The sequence below is a fragment of the Aythya fuligula genome, chromosome 1 (genome assembly GCF_009819795.1).
Source record: "Aythya fuligula isolate bAytFul2 chromosome 1, bAytFul2.pri, whole genome shotgun sequence".
In the NCBI taxonomy this organism is placed as follows: Eukaryota; Metazoa; Chordata; class Aves; order Anseriformes; family Anatidae; genus Aythya; species Aythya fuligula.
Window position 1 is genome coordinate 188,738,929 of NC_045559.1, and position 14,900 is coordinate 188,753,828.

A 14,900-nucleotide genomic window follows, 5' to 3' on the forward strand; every position below is an offset into this window, starting at 1 on the left:
ATTTGTTATAAAGACTTATTAACAAAAAGAATTACCACTTGTCTTGCTTTACACAGTTATTAGTATTAACTCATGTTAGCATCTTTAGAATAGTTAAAGTAGAATTGGTTGGGTTAGGTGCATGTACTTTACTGCTGATGATGCCATGCAGTGTGAATATCAGAAATAGGGTAACTCAATGATGGTAGATACTGAAGACTGATACTGTGTTTTGCCTTTAAGTCCAGTTGGATAAATGCTCACCTTAAGCATTAGTTGTGCTATCTTTGAAGTGAACTCTTTCATGTATCCTATTCCGGTTAACCATTAAACTGATTTTCTTAGGTGTCTGATATTTTGGGGAAATAAACACTGATTTTAAAAACTGCCTGCAACCTCAGTAATCACACTTACATCATTTGTGTCTCTACTTTATTGCTGTAGTCACAAGTTTTAAAGTGTTAATCTGTAGATTATTCTAGGAGAGGGCAAAGGTTGCTTAATTATTGAGGCCTTAGGTGGGAAAAAATATGTAGAATCTTAATATTTACAGTAAAAAAAAAAATCTTTAAAACTGCAGTGTCAAGGAAGCTGAATGGTGTATCTTTCAAGAAGGTGCAAGAGCTTTCTACTAGAGATTTTATATATTTGTGAAGTATTACACCTCTAAATCTTTCACTGCTCTGACATGGAAGACATTGTGGAGCCCAAGCCTTCGATTTTATGGTGAAATATTACGGTGAATTACTTAAATATTATGGTGAAAATTCTGCGTTTTCTCCCTTCCACAAAGTTTTAGAAGTGATGTGAGGAAGTAATGTGATGTTACTGACTGTACTGTTGGGCTGAATCCTGCGTCTCTGAAGATTGTCATTGGCCTCCTCTGGGTATCATTTAGGACTCCTTTCCTTATTCTGTATTCCAGATTTTCTTTTGCTATAAAAGGTTTTAACTTTTCTTAATGATATGATCTGTATAAGACTATTCAGGGGTTGTAATACATAAACTCGATACAAATAGGTTAGAGGAAAGGGAAGATGTCAAATGCATAGGAAAAACAGTTCTTCCTATCACTTGGCAAGTCATTAATCCCCTGTGCTTTGTTAGTATATGAATATCATGTGTATGATATCACGTATATGTTTTTAACCTGTTGAGTGTTTAAGAAGAGGATTAATGGTGATTCTTGAAAGGAAAAATGTATTTCTTTTAATTAAATTTAAAATTTTCTCTTGTAAACCAATACATAAGTAACAAAATACATTAGAACTTCAGTAGCCTTCCTTGTTTCATAAGCGTGTGGAAAATTCAAAATAGAAAAGAGCTCTTTGTGAATTTACACACGGGGAAAATGGTAAGAAAATGGTAACATGGAAAAGCAGGAAGACATGTTCTGGCCTCATCTTTCCGTTCATTTCATCTAAAATTCTTGTAAAATTTTGGAAGCTATGATAGAATTTAAAGCGTTATATACGAGTCTTGGTAAGCTTTCTTTAAATTTCCTGAATGCTGTTTCAGACTTCTGCAATAAATGATACTAGTTTATTGTAAATATGTAAATAAAATACATGCTTTAATGGACAAAATAAGTCTGGAAGCCTGTGTTTCATGAAGATACGGAGGAAAGTAATGTCCATGAGAAGTTTGCTATGTTTTCTCATATTTTTATTTTTTGCCTACATTACCTAAAAGGAACATAAATGGAAATTTATGAATGATGTATAAGGGAAGGCTGAATATATAGGCCAAAAACATGCTGGGGGGAAAAAAAAAAGTTTAAATATGTATAACTTAATTTGATGCTTCTTCGAGTAGAGAAATAAGCTCCTGTCTAAAAATAAGTGCTGTACAATAGAGGTCCTGTTGATTACAGATTTACTCTTTGCCTTGGTTGTGGCAAGACAACAGAAATAGGGCTTCCAGGATTTTTTTTTTATGATTAACAATGATGCCACAAGGATGCCCTTTAAAGTTTTCATCATCTTCCCTGTGGCTTAGTGAGTTTCAGTCACACAGTGGCAGCTACTGTAGTCTGGGAGTTCAGTGGTGTAGTCATGATGACTGAAGTACATGAAGTTCTTCATACATGAAGTACTTCAGTCACCATTTGCTCATGCCACAGCTACATTTGACTTGGCTTACACCTCTTCAGTCACTGCAATGCACTTCCAAACTTTACCTTTTATGAAGTATAGATGCGATTTTTCCCAGTGAGGTGTAATACAAACCATTACATTTGTGCTATCAACACCACAAATCCCTTTGATAATTCAAGATATGCCAGAGAAAAAGAATCTGGCTGATTATTGCAGTCTGTTTCTCTGATTACGTGATAAAGGTGTGAAGTCCTGGTTCTACTTTTGTCGCCAGGTGCTGAGTATCATCTTTAAACTATTTGGATATCTACATTTATTCTAGTTTACACACTTCAGTGTAAACTAAAATCACATAAATCTATATACCATTAAGCGTAGTAGTCAGATGCTGATCAGATGTAAGAGCTTGAAATCTAAGTTGGCCAAAGTAGGCCTAGCATGGTGATAAAGTTTTGAGAAAGCAGGAACAAGGTCGAATGGACTAAGGGAGCTCTTTAGTAGTTGGTCCATAAAAAACAGTAGGAGAATCTGTTAACTTTCCAAAGAAATGGATGCATCAGACAGTTGCACAAGTTTGGCTTTGTGATACGAATTTCCTTGAAGAAATCACTGCTTGCTTGTGTGGAGTTTCTTTTCAAGACATAGAAAATGATGTTTATAGTGTGTTAGATGGACATTTTGTCATTGTGTACATCAAAAGTTGGAAACAGGTAACTGAGGTATCTTCTGTGTTCCAGCCTGTGTTCATACATGTTTTCTCATTAATGTGTTTGGTATTTAGAAATTTGTCACCTGACATGCTTTTGATAACTTACTTTTAATATGTGAAAATTACAGTATGAGCTTACATCTCGAAAACTGAGTGAACTCCAATGAGAAACATAAAGTCAGTCTGTCTTTGATTCAAAATATTTTAGTTATGAATATGATGCCAACTGACCTGCCCTTGTGTGTAAGCTGACAAAAAAAGGAAGCTCCCCCTATTTCTTTCTTGTGTGCATTTGTTCTGGTCAAACCTGGTTTCATCATTAAAGCTTTCATACTTCATTGTTTCCAAAGTAAGAAAAGTTTAGCCAACTGGAGAGTCATTCAAGGGCCAGGGGGAGGGGTTAGTTTTAATAATATTTCTAGGACACAACGAGGTGTTCAACAGTTAAATCTATTACTCAATTACTGCTAGTATCATCCTCTTTGGTTCTCTTCACAACATATTAGCAGATGCCTCCTTAGCTGTGTCTGAGAGCTGAGGCTTATTGCTTTTTTGTTTGATTTTCACTCAGCTGTTTCATTTTGGGTAGGAACAATATCTTCAGGTAGGAGCTACCTCTGTTACCATGCTACTCTGTCTGTTGTAACAAAGTTGAAAAATCTTAATTAGTATCAGCATTATGTCCAATTGTACTGTTAACAGACAAAAAAAAATCAAGTTTCAGGTTTAATTTGCCAGATAATAAATCTTACTTAGCAATAGCAAGTTGAGAATCTGCTCTCTGATTTTACGTAGTGTAGTTCATCATATATTCGGCCTTAAGTTTTTTTGCAGGTTCTCTGGTGTTACTGTGCATAACTGCTAGCCCTGGTTTGAGTAGTTATCTGCTTAGACCGGGCAAGTGCAGGCAAGGACTAGTTATACCATGTTGAAACAGATAAATGTCTTCATAAAAACACATTTTTATGAGATTTGGTAGTTTTATTCCACATTGGTTTGTTTTTCATAAACAGGTAAGTTACTTCAGTGGACCAAGAGATAGAACATTTGCAGAATACCCTGCAATTTGTTAATGCTCTTTTGTTATCTTTGTCCAGAAATACAGATTATATTTCCTGTGTTCCAATCTAATGTAAGATTCTAATTTTTTCCTACCAAATATGGCTGTATTACACTGGAAGGTAGAAGTAGCTGTTCTGTGTTTGTCACAATAAAGCAATCAGAAATCAAAATTGTCACTCAGCAGAATTAAAAGCATAGGAAGGAAATTCCAGGTAAAATATTTACAAGACCTTTTAATAGGACAGGAGGCCATGGGCACAGCCGGGCACCCAGGAGGCTCCCTCTGAGCACCAGGCAGCACTGCTGTGCTGGGCGGGTGACGGAGCCCTGGCACAGGCTGCCCAGAGAGGCTGTGGGGTCTCCTCCTTGGGGATCCCCAAAACCCCCTGGGCAGCCTGCTCTGTGTGTCCCCTGGTGCCACCCCTGCCCAAGCAGGGCCTCCAGAGGGCCCTGCCAACCGTAGCCATTAATTTAAATAAAGCTTTGACTTTCTTAATCTATATAAATTAACGTTAAAACCTATTAAATCATTAGCTGCTTGATTGCTTCCTTACTAGGTTTCCTTTTAATAAAGAAGTATCTCTTGCTTAGTATTGCTACGATACGTTTTCAAATGGAGTGCTTCAAAGATGAAAGCTCTTTGAGTGAAACGTGAATTGTTTCTCGTTGTAAAGACCATACAACCACAGCCCTTCCCTTGTACCCTGGCAGTCTTACGGCTTCGGAAGTTGTAGCCCCACAAAGATAACTAATTCTTCTCTTTATTTTGGAAGAGGAAGTTAGGACACGGGCCTAACTTGGCACCTGCTGCAAAAACGACAGGTAAGGAATCTTACAGGAGGGAATGGGGAATGTTGTGTAAAGTTGTGTAATGCAGCATTGCTATAACATGTCACAGGTGAATGCTCTCTATATCAGCTAGTTTCACAAATCCTTAGTGATACTGTCTTTTTTCCTTTTTTTTAAAATATTAAAGAAACTTGGATTTTGCAAAACCCAGGAAGTTTCCCTTGAAACTAGACACCTCCCTCCATTTTTTTTTGAAAATCTAAAATATTCTTAAGCTATTGAGATCATCACATCTGAGCTGTATATAAATTCTTTTCTATAATACAAGGCTTTTGCTAATTTTCAGTGGTGTTAAAGTGTAAAATCTGAGTAAACTAGTTCCTAGGCTTTGCTTATACGCATCCTTAGTTTCTTTAAACAGCGTTTTAAAAAAGATTTGTAAATCAGGCTGAATTAACATGAATAAACTATGCATATTTCTAGAATCTCTAGATTTTTCTAAGTGGTTCTCTCATCTCAGCATATTTGTAAACTCACTTTCAGAGTGCATAGTACAATAACATCCTGACTTCTGGCTGTGTTAGAGTAGTAGCGGAATAGTGATTGTACTCAGATACCTGCTAGTTGAGCTGGTGTAACTGTCTGGTTTACAGCAGAGTTAAGTTCCAAGCTCTGTATGTAAACAGGTTGTATGTTCCTGATACTTGTTGAATTTGCTCTGAAATTCTACAACCTGACTTAAAGCAAGTTCATGAAATTTTAGCTGTAACTTCAATGCTGAGTGATAGAACTGGTTTAGATGCTAGAGTTTTCTTTGAAGTCACATCTATGCATCACTTTGTAGGGGAAAGAGATGTTGAGGGTTAAAAGTTATTCCCTTGTTCCTTTCAACAGCTCTGTATTTAGCTGATTGTGATAAGGCGAGGTATGGTAAAGCGCTCAGGAGCTTTGCATCTGTTTTAAAAGGCACATGAGTTCTGAGTGGAGAAAATGACACTATGGCTTGGGCAAACTCTTTCAAACTGCTCAACATGAATACAGTCATTGGAACTAGAAATCTGGACACCAGAAGACTTCACAGCTGCATTAATGGTGATGTGTAGGATGGCTAATTGTGAAAGTAACCTTCGGGTGGGCTAGCTCTGCTGCAGATTGCTTGGCCTGACACAGGAAGGTTAGTGAGCAACACAGGGGATGAGCCAGCAATCCAAAATGTAGGGTGGAGTTGCTGTTTTATATAGGAATATTTTAATGACTGTGTATGACTATGGCCTCACAGTTAATTTTTGTTTTTGTTAAAATATATATGATAGACTACTTCGTGCAGTAGGGGGTCTGTGATGTTAAGAACTTAAGCACCAAGTTCCCTTCTGCTGATCAAATCCAAAGTTCTTGGAGATCTTAGGGAATCTTTACATTTTACCAAAAAAAACACCTTCCATCTAGAAATATAATGACTCCCCAGTGAAGACTTTTTTGTAAAGTTTACTATGTCCTTATTTTGTTTTCAAATTTGGGCCTTGCTGAAGCTGCACACATGAAATCTTTGTCCTTTTTAAGATATTTTCAGACATTCATCGTTGCCCAAATACGGAAGAAATAATTTGCATGAGTGCAGTTTTATTATCCAGGCAAAACAAAAATAAATCCCTGGATTACAGTATTGTTACTGGTAATGGCTTTATTATCTAGTCACCTAGACTGTAGTAGTAACTAGTAATTCTAGTAACTGTCACCACCTTTTCTTTTTGGAAATGTGATTCCAGAAAAGAAATATTAATACTTTCACATTCCTTATTCTGTGTAAGTTGCTAACTTCAGATACCCTATAATTTATAGACTGAAAATTGAGAAATAGATAAAAATGCTTTAATAGTCAAGGAAAATGAATGACTTGCTGGATCGGTTCAAGTACTATTTGTCCTTTTCTTTCTAGGAACTTAATCTTCCTGTAGAGCCTTAATTTGGTAATGCTCACTGTTTGCCTTAAATTCTTTCTTACTTCTATATTTTTGTAAGGCTGTATGTTCTTAGGGACAGAATTTTGGGAACATAAGATTGGAAAAAGTTGTATTGGATTCATCTCCTGTAGTCACAGGCAGCCACACCATGATGTCCAATTAATTACTGGTTTACTCTTGGTGTTTTATGATGTAAATGTATGTTTCTGTCCTCAGTAGTGGCTACTCGTGATAGAGGTGAGCAAGGCTTGGCCTGACTAGAGTAAAATCTAAGAGAACGAGGAGGATAAGATCGCTTGACCATTTAGAAATGTCTAGCTCTACCTTCCATTAGTACTTCAGCCAATGTTGTTATCTGTTACCTTTTGATAGGAGAACCTGAACCAAATGCAGACATGAACACAGCTCTGCGGATCGTCTCACTCAGGTTCCCTTTGGTAGCCCCAAATACATGACCAGAAGGGATCGTGTGTTTTCCTGAGAAAAAAGCTCGGAATCGGGAGTTCTTCCTTTGTGTGATGGATGGTGGCTGTGCTACTCAGGATGGTGCCTGCTGGTGCAAAGTGCCACGTGCTCCACTGCACGGGAAGTCAGAGTTTACCTATGCTGCTGTTCTGTGTTGCTAGGTAATTTTTAACGTAGATGTAAAATAAAGGGGGATGGGTTCTCTTACAATACCACCCCAAATCCTATTAATTTAAAAAAAAAACAAACAAAAAAAAACAGCCAGTGTGTGCTCTGAGAAGGAAGCACAACAGCATGGGTATGTAAGGTAAATGTGGAACATCCTTTAGGGCCACGGGCTGCCATGGCTGTGTCTGCTTGGTAGGAACAAGGCAAGTCTGTATTGGGAAGAGGTTGTGGAGAGCACCCCGGTAAATGAAGGCATACAGCTTGAGATGGGTTGTACCGAGGAGCTGGTTTTAATTTTTCCTTTATAATGACATAATATGTGCATAGTATTGCTTTAGTGTGTGCTTGACACATCTGTTCCCTTCAGGATATGCCTTTTTGCCATGCTGTTGGCCATTTAGAGTATTTTAGATACATTTTGCCTGGCACAACACTGACATACTGAACTTTACTTTAAAGAAACACTTTATCATTCATCTGAAGGTGATTTGGAGTCTGTTCTTTGAAAATAGCGATATGTTTTGCTTCAGCATTAGCTGCCGGGGTACATCACGGCTAAGAGTAATCACTGTTAACTGTGGAAGTCTCCGACAGCACAGAGAGGTTGGAGGGGTCTCTGTTGTGAGGACAGCATTCTGAAGAAATAGCGTGGAGGATACCTATTGCATCTAAGAAACAAACCCAAACCACTATAATACGATCACTTTTTAGTATGAGTTATGGTAAATGGGTTATTCGGTAACACTGCCATATGGTCTTGCTGCCTGGTTTTAGGCATGGTCTTCAAAAACAAAGATGTTTTCTGGGAGTTTGGCTAAAAACTTGTCACTAATACCAACATTTAAGTTGCCAAGAATCTGTCTCTGCTTTCTCTTCAATAAATTTGAGTAGTCAAGAAAGAGAACTTGTACGTGCTGGCTGTTACAGGAGCCGGAGGCTGCTAGGCCTCGGGGGGTTTTAGGCTTGCTGTTTGTAGACAGGGAAAAGAGAATAAAGAAAGGCTTATTAATTAGTGTTATTTTTTTCATAATATTAAAATGTAGACTGAAAAAATGGCAACTGGTAATTAGTTTCCCTTTAAGATGGGTACATGTTTTTCAGTAGCTGAATTAGTCTCACCATACGGAGGCCGTGTCACAGGGCACTACCAGCGTTGCCACTAGTACTTATAGAGACAATTCAGGCCTGGCCTCTGGGTCTGACAGTCATAGCCAACTTGTAATTGAGCAGTTAAAGGATTTTAGTAGTAGGGCTTGCAAAATTAGAGCTGTAGCTATCGAGGGTTGGCAGGCTGTGCTCCGTGCTGCCTCGGCATCTGTCTGCCCGGCCGTCATGGAGATGGCAAAGGAGTTTTAAAATGGGACGTGTAGCGAGCTGCACCGTGGGCAGGGGGAAGAGATGGAAAGGAAGTGGGGGAATTGTTGAAGTTACCAGAACTTTTTAGAGGTCTTGGACATAAATTTTACCACCTTTGTGTGTAACCTGAGCTGCAATTCTACAGCTGCATCTGATCAGGTAAACACTACCTCTACTGTAGATGCTTGTGGTTGTGTTGCAACTTGCACTTGTTACTCCGAGTTGCTTTTTGAGGCTGTTATCTAAGTGAAGACAGCCTAAAAAATGCAACCTGTGTGTGGCTTTTGGAAGTAATTCTTTCTGTAAGAAGTATTTTTCAATGTGCTGAGTTTTCTGATCATCAAACAGGACCTCAAGATGTCGGTAAGTCTTCTAGGAAGTCTGTATCTAAGAGAACAGAGCTCTTCATCCTGTTGTGCTGCTGTAGTTGGGGTTTTCCCAGTCCGTCTTGCTCTGTACACAGATTTCTGTAGTGCTCCTTAGCTCTGCAGCATGCTTCTGTTTCCCCAGCCCGAGCAATGGGCTGTATGTTAACCCTACCAAACACTGCAGGACTTGGGTGTTGTTTGAAATCTGAGGCATTTGTATAGAAGAGACTATTTTAGCTGGGGATAGGGGAGGGTGGAAATGTGTGTGCATGTGTGAAAGTTGTTTTGAACCCCAAACAACAGGGACAGGGAGCTGCTGGGTTTTATACACTGACTTGATACATTATTTTGTGTGTGGATGCTAGAAGAAGCCACACAGAGCTCAAGATGGATACCCTGATTAACACGGTTTTGATCTTACTCAATTTTTCTATTATATTTCAAATAATTTTAATATGAATTAATAGGAATAAAATTATACTGACTTGCTCTTTGTTCTTGTGACTGCACTTACTGCAAATGCAAGCACACCTATTACAGAAGTTTTGAAATGGCAAGTCTTAAACTTTTGCATCAATTTCTACTATTATTAGTATTAATTATGTTTTAATGAGATTTCTATGTAGTTTTGCTCCAAGATCTTAAAGGACATCTTACTCCAATTTAGTTTTCATACATGGTTTTAAACCTCTTCAATGTCTGTACCACAGCAGGCTGAGGAACGTGGAGGAGACTGCACTTTACTTACCTGATCTCAGCATGACAGTGAGAGTAGTTATGTCACATTTAATTAAAGACACTGGGTTGTATGCAGGGATCCAAATTTTCTTAATGGCAATAACATGCGAGGGATGAAACCCAGCTTTGGCCTAGCATTTGGCTTAGCAGAAAACAGTGGTTTGTTTGAGTATGTGTGTTTTAAAACCCTACAAGGAATGGTGACAAGACTCGGGAGCAGAATTGCACTTACTCTACATCAGGGTGAAGTATGAAATTTGGGAGCCTGTTTATGCCTGGAACCAGCTGGTTTTTAACTGCTACATGGTCAAATTCAATTTAAAATTTTAAGAATAGAGAAATCCATGGGAACAACCAAGTGGTAAGAATAGGTAGAGGATAAACATTAATGAGACTTTACCACAAAAATCCATTTATTTCCTGATATTATATATAAGGGTATTTAAAAAATGGGTATTTGAAAAGAGAAGCTACTGTTTTTCCAGTTTGTGTCATTGCTGTCTCTTTATTTTTTTAGGTTATCATTAAGATGTTAAAATGCAGATGAAGACTGGCTTTTGTAGAATCTGGCTACCTTCTGAATACAAAAGGGAATCCTAAACCGAATTGTAGTACGAGGTATGTATTGGGATATTTGCCTTTATTCAGCCATTACTGAAATTAGGAGCCAGCTTTGCTTTCATGCTTTTGATTTTATGTAATTCTGCTTATATGCTTCAACTAATACTTGCTTTCAGATAATACATGACTATTCATTTCGTAATTCCTGTCACACGTTACCATGTTATTAAACAACTTGAAATGTACGTACAGAGCATTCTGCAAATAGCTCAAAATCTGGGTACTCATAGTGCTTCTTCCAAACAAACGCCACAATGCCACATTGCTGCAGTGCTGCAGTGTGCAGGCTGCTGGATGTTATTCACAGAACCAGCCAGGTTGGAAGAGACCTCCAAGATCACCAAGTCCAACCTCCAACCTAACACTAACCAGCCCTCCAGTAAACCGTATTACTGAGCTCTACATCGAAACATCTTTTAAAGGCCTCCAGGGACGTCACTGCATGCAGACTCCAGTTTGTAGATCAATACAATGTAGTTCCTGATTCTGAACAGTCTTCAGGATTAGCCAGCAGGCTTTTATCCTACAAGGCTGTGTCCACGTCCTCTGTAAAACCTGGGGTTGAGCTCAGTTCCCGAACATGCAGGTTTGTTGTGTCTACCCTAGGTGTTGGTAGTGGGACTAACGTACACCATGCAGGTTTTAAAGGGAGGTTGGTTCAGTTCTGGAATTCCAAATTATCAGTAGTTTTTATAGAGTACAAGTCCTGTTAAGCACTGATGGGATTTACCTGAGATTTTAGCTGTACTGATCAAGCAAGAGGAATTTGGGTTAGTTCTCATGGGTGTTCTCCATGTTTGGCCTGGTAAATGAGAGCTGTCACTGTAGTTATGTTTACAGTAAAAGAGAACTAATCAAGATATACTAAGCCCTATCAATGGATGATGTCATTTATTGCTAATCAGAGATCCTCTCACTGATTTCCATCAGTAATTGTGTGCGAAGTAAGCAGTAAAACTTGAGTTGCTTGGGGAGTATAAACGTGACAGGGACCTTTTGTTATTCTGTTTAAAAAAAAAAAAAAAAAAGCATGGGAAGGGCAACATGAGAAAGTCTTTCTGCAGTAACAAATCTCAAACTGGACTAGGAATTACACAGTACTGCAAAACTGCCTCTGTAGTCTTTGCAGGCAGAAATAGTTCAAAATTTCTGCCCAAGACAGACATTTCCTATTATTCCACAGCAGCCCTCTCCTTTTTTTCTACCTTTTACTCTATCTGCTACATCTATTTAGGTAGCACTGTTTTGTAAAGGATTTCTCCAAAGAAAAAGTTTCTTCTGTACATGGTTCAGATGAGGCGTTGGAGCTCTGCTCCCTGGTGTTCTGGTCACCCAGCGAGGAGCCAGAGAGCTGCGTTACTGCTGCTGCTGGAGCCCTGTGGTGCTAACCTCACCTCTGCACTGAAATTGGGGCTGGATCTTCACATAATTACAGAATATCCAAGGTTGAAAGGGTGCCAAGGAGATCTTGTGACTGAACACCTTGCTCAAAGCGAGATGCCAGGTAAAGCTGGCTGCCCAGGCCCACGTCCAGGCAGCTTTTGGAGCTCCCCAAGGAGGAGACCCCACAGCCTCTCTGGGCAGCCTGTGCCAGGGCTCTGTCACCTGCCCAGCACAGCAGTGCTGCCTGGTGCTCAGAGTCACTTACTTTGGAAAAGGTCCTCATCAAGTCTGACCATCAGCCTGAGACTACTTTCACCTCGTGTCCTGTCACTGGGCACCAGCAGGAAGGCTCTTGCTCCGTGGTCATTCTGCCCTCTCATCAGCTGTTTGTACATACTGAGGGGATTCCTCCCACCCCTCTCCAGGCCGAGCAGTCCCAGCTCTCTGGCTCGCCTCCATCAACCTGCTGACAGCTTCCTGACACAGCACACGATGCTGCTGCTGCCCTTTGCTGTGGCACAGCTCCCTTGCTGGCTCATTCAGCTCCCCCAGGGCTCTTTCTGCAGAGCTGCTTTTCATACTGCTGGCCTCCAGCCTGTCCTGGTGCCTGGGGTGGCTCCTCCCCAGGGGCAGGAGCTGGCTGTTCCCTCTGATGAACTCCATGAAGTCCTGTCAGCCCACTTCTCCAGCCTGTGACTGTGCCTCTGGATGGCAGCACAGCCCCCTCACACGCTCCTCCCAGCCCTGCATCTCCTGCACACGTGCTGTTAGGTGCATTCTGTCCCAGCATCCAGGTCATTAACGAAGGTTTTGGAAATGATTGGCCTCAGTGCTGACTGCCTGGGGCGCACTGCTGGGTACCAGCCTCCAACTGGTCTTTGTGCCACTGGTCACATCCTCCTGGCTCTGTTCAGCCACCTCTCAGCCCACCTCGCTGTCTACTCACCCAGCCCGTACCCCTTCAGTGAGGCTGTGAGGGCAGAAAGTGTCAGAAACCCCCTCAAAAGTGAGGGTAAGCAACACCCGCTGCTGTCCCCATGCCCACAGAGCGGGTCACCTCATCACGGGAGGCTGTCAGGGCAGGTTGATTGAGGAGTTGCAAATGGCCCTTCCATAAATCTGTGCTGACTCCTGTCAGCTGCCTTCTTGTCCATGGTGAGTGGCTTTCTTCAGTGTTCCCTAGCCTGGACATCTTCTGCTTAGCAGATGTTGAAGGTGAGGGGAGATGGGGAAACTCACACATGCATTGTTTTGTGGCTTTGCCTTGCCTTTATGAAGTTGTTCCCTGTCATTTATAGGACTTGTAAAAATCACAATATAACGTACACCAGGCTAAAGAAATAAGCTATAGGCATTTACTCATAAAATATAAAAAAAAAAAAAAAAAAAAAAAAAAGGTAATACAGGTAAAACTGTTTCTGCCATCAGAGAAGAAAAAGGAAAAAAAAAAAAAAAAAAAAAAAAAGGAAAAAAAATCCAACCACTTATTTATGCTGTTTAAATCGTGTGTTTTTTTTTTTTTTTTTTTTCTGTCCACCTGACTTCTTGTCTTGACCAAGTGCTGTTGGGAACTCAGCCTTCTGGCTTTCCCTTAGGTATCAGACCAGCGCTGTGCAAAAGGGCTTTTTGGGAGCCTTGGCACTTGGCAAGCTTCCTGGGTGCTTCAGACTCTGTCTGTCCCCGAGTTGCTCTCCTTCCTTCCTGCGAAGGGAAGAGAGGATGGCCAAGGCTCCCTGGAGATACAAATGTTCCTTTGACTGGCTAAATAATGAGTTCTTGTCTCAGCGGAGTGATAAAACCCTTCCCTTCTCTTTCTCCCACTATTCAGTGGTGTGAACCTGGCTGGCAGAGCCTAATGGCCTAATTAAATTGCATTAAAAACTCTGAAAAGATTAGATTAAAATGTGAGTGGCTCTCATTGTGCTTGGGGCATAGTGTGCAATGGCAAACTGAAACATGTTGCAAAAGACTCTGAGTCAGCCAAATCAGTCACTTAAAAAAGAAATAAGAACAAAATTACACCTGTTCAGTTTTATATCAGTTTTCTGATGAGCAGAATTTTGCAGAGATTAATGTTGTCTTTGTGCATTTGCCATTGCAAGTCCCTTCTTCAGCTCTCAACTTCGAAACAAATTTCACACAGTTCTGTTGTGCCAGCAGAGGTACTGGGCTCTGATTTAATTCATCGTGAGGTCAAAATGTTCCATCAGTCTTCCTGCCACTGGGGTTCCTAGGATGGTGGATGGCAGCTCAGATAACCTCTGATCCTGAGATCTGGGAAAGCATCAGCATTTCCAAGCTCTTTGTCCAACTGTACTTGCTGTAACGCATCACCCTGTAGTTTGCTATTTGAGTTTTGCTGCATGTTGATTACAAAAGTACTTTTTCAAGAATCAATTGAATCATTTCAGTGTCTAACTCTTTGGCCTGAATTATATTTATGTCCTGAAAATATTCTTCATTGGATCAGGTTTTGATGAAAGATGCTGGCGGCCACATAGCCTCAAACTGGAGCTGACTGCCTGCTATGCCCTGTGTGCAAAATTCTGCTCTTCAAGTTGGAATTGAAAGGACCACTGGAGGTGAGAAACTAATCCATTGGAATGCGTGATGGTCGGTGTGATTTGGTGATGTTTCCTGTGTGCTAGATTAATGATCAGTCTCTTTGTGTCTGACTGTTGTCTAATGCGTTCTTTCTCCCTCAGTGTTCTCTGGTTTTGGGCACAAGAACAGCGCTGCTATCCGATACAACAGCAATTAAAGCTGTGGCAGGGAGCTGAGCAGCAGGGATGGATCGCTCTCACCCAGGCTGTGCTCCTGCTTGCAGGCAGTGGCAGCAGCCCCAGACCGCGTTCATCTCATTTACCTCTCCCTTTTCCATGTTGGGAAAGAGGCACCAGAAGAAATCTGCTGTCTCCTTATTCAAGAAGCATTTTCCTGTATGAGAGGGAGGCAAGTTCCAGGTGCTGTGATGGCTTCAAGTTCCAGCAGAGGAGATGGGATCCAGTGTTCAGGAGAGTCAAGTACTGGGAAATGGTACTGATAAAAGTTGTGTTTGTACATGCTGTAACAGGGCTCTGAGGAAATGATGTATTGAAGTACCACTTCTTGATTAAATGATCAGTTTTGGACTAAAACCTCTTAAAGCTAGATGAAACAAATAAGAAAATATTATCAAGCACTAAAATATGACAAAAGATGGGAA

The 14,900-nt window shown here is 40.5% G+C and overlaps 1 long non-coding RNA gene across 1 annotated transcript; it reads left to right on the forward strand.

The window, feature by feature from the left end:
- The first annotated feature begins 10,192 nt into the window (after positions 1–10,192).
- LOC116497103 lies at positions 10,193–14,493 on the forward strand. Its single transcript, XR_004254081.1, has 3 exons — positions 10,193–10,309; positions 14,166–14,277; positions 14,401–14,493. It is a non-coding gene; the product is annotated as an uncharacterized LOC116497103 (long non-coding RNA).
- Positions 14,494–14,900: the final 407 nt, after the last annotated feature.